The following is a 2500-nucleotide window of genomic DNA, read 5'->3' on the forward strand; positions in this document are numbered from 1 at the left end:
GGGGGCTTAAAATTCACAGTTATTCGCCCGAACGTGGGATTTCGCTGGGGACGGTTTCTAAATTCAAGTTGGGACGGGGGGCAGCGGTGTGTGCGCGGTTATCTCCCCGGAAAAAGCCGTCCCCAGCTCGGTGGGTCCGTTTAAAGTTTTGTCTGGGCTCCCGTTTCGCGGGGAAGCGCGTGCGCGTGGCGAGCCTGACCTCCCCGTGTCCCCCTCGCCCAGACCTTTCCAACGCCACCCGGGTGAAGGTGCTACGAGGTCCCGAAGTGGAGATGCCTGTCAATGAGCACCTTTTCCCAGCTTTGAATGCAGGTTTCCAGCTTCAGACAAAATGTGGCTCCAAACGTGCAGTTTTGCGCCCGAACGTGGGATTTCGCTGGGGACGGTTTCTAAATTCAAGTTGGGACGGGGGGCAGCGGTGTGCGCGGTTATCTTCCCGGAAAAAGCCGTCCCCAGCTCGGTGGGTCCGTTTAAAGTTTTGTTTGGGCTCCCGTTTCGCGGGGAAGCGCGTGCGCGTGGCGAGCCTGACCTCCCCGTGTCCCCCTCGCCCAGACCTTTCCAACGCCACCCGGGTGAAGGTGCTACGTGGTCCCGAAGTGGAGATGCCTGTCAATGAGCACCTTTTCCCAGCTTTGAATGCACGTTTCCAGCTTGAGAGAAACGGGGGCTTAAAATTCACAGTTATTCGCCCGAACGTGGGATTTCGCTGGGGACGGTTTCTAAATTCAAGTTGGGACGGGGGGCAGCGGTGTGCGCGGTTATCTCCCCGGAAAAAGCCGTCCCCAGCTCGGTGGGTCCGTTTAAAGTTTTGTCTGGGCTCCCGTTTCGCGGGGAAGCGCGTGCGCGTGGCGAGCCTGACCTCCCCGTGTTCCCCTCGCCCAGACCTTTCCAACGCCACCCGGGTGAAGGTGCTACGAGGTCCCGAAGTGGAGATGCCTGTCAATGAGCACCTTTTCCCAGCTTTGAATGCAGGTTTCCAGCTTCAGACAAAATGTGGCTCCAAACGTGCAGTTTTGCGCCCGAACGTGGGATTTCGCTGGGGACGGTTTCTAAATTCAAGTTGGGACGGGGGGCAGCGGTGTGCGCGGTTATCTCCCCGGAAAAAGCCGTCCCCAGCTCGGTGGGTCCGTTTAAAGTTTTGTCTGGGCTCCCGTTTCGCGGGGAAGCGCGTGCGCGTGGCGAGCCTGACCTCCCCGTGTCCCCCTCGCCCAGACCTTTCCAACGCCACCCGGGTGAAGGTGCTACGAGGTCCCGAAGTGGAGATGCCTGTCAATGAGCACCTTTTCCCAGCTTTGAATGCAGGTTTCCAGCTTCAGACAAAATGTGGCTCCAAACGTGCAGTTTTGCGCCCGAACGTGGGATTTCGCTGGGGACGGTTTCTAAATTCAAGTTGGGACGGGGGGCAGCGGTGTGCGCGGTTATCTTCCCGGAAAAAGCCGTCCCCAGCTCGGTGGGTCCGTTTAAAGTTTTGTTTGGGCTCCCGTTTCGCGGGGAAGCGCGTGCGCGTGGCGAGCCTGACCTCCCCGTGTCCCCCTCGCCCAGACCTTTCCAACGCCACCCGGGTGAAGGTGCTACGTGGTCCCGAAGTGGAGATGCCTGTCAATGAGCACCTTTTCCCAGCTTTGAATGCACGTTTCCAGCTTGAGAGAAACGGGGGCTTAAAATTCACAGTTATTCGCCCGAACGTGGGATTTCGCTGGGGACGGTTTCTAAATTCAAGTTGGGACGGGGGGCAGCGGTGTGCGCGGTTATCTCCCCGGAAAAAGCCGTCCCCAGCTCGGTGGGTCCGTTTAAAGTTTTGTCTGGGCTCCCGTTTCGCGGGGAAGCGCGTGCGCGTGGCGAGCCTGACCTCCCCGTGTCCCCCTCGCCCAGACCTTTCCAACGCCACCCGGGTGAAGGTGCTACGAGGTCCCGAAGTGGAGATGCCTGTCAATGAGCACCTTTTCCCAGCTTTGAATGCACGTTTCCAGCTTGAGAGAAACGGGGGCTTAAAATTCACAGTTATTCGCCCGAACGTGGGATTTCGCTGGGGACGGTTTCTAAATTCAAGTTGGGACGGGGGGCAGCGGTGTGTGTGGTTATTTTCCCAGGATTGATGATATCCAATTCGGTAGCTCTGTTTAAAGTTTTGTTTGGCTTTCCGTTTTCGTTGTGTAGCTCTGATTTCGCTGGGGATAGTTTTATACACTGCTTTAGAGTGGGGCACACACGTGAGAGTTGTTTTTTCATTGGAACTGACTATGGCCATTTCGGTGTAGACGTTTAACGTTTTCTTTCGCTTCCCGTTTCCGTTTTATCCAACCGATTCCGATAGGGACAGTTTTGTTATTTAAGTTGGAGTAGGGCGCGACGGCGTGCGTTGAAATTTTTCGCCGGTTTCAGCTCCGTTCACGGTTGTAGCTCCGTTTGAAGTTTTCTTTCGCTTCCGGTTTCGCGCACGCGCACGTGCGCGTTATAAGTCCCGGTTTTCCGTGTGCCCCCGGTTAATACCTTTCGAATG

This window comes from Osmerus eperlanus, unplaced genomic scaffold, assembly GCF_963692335.1.
Source record: "Osmerus eperlanus unplaced genomic scaffold, fOsmEpe2.1 SCAFFOLD_160, whole genome shotgun sequence".
Lineage (NCBI taxonomy): Eukaryota > Metazoa > Chordata > Actinopteri > Osmeriformes > Osmeridae > Osmerus > Osmerus eperlanus.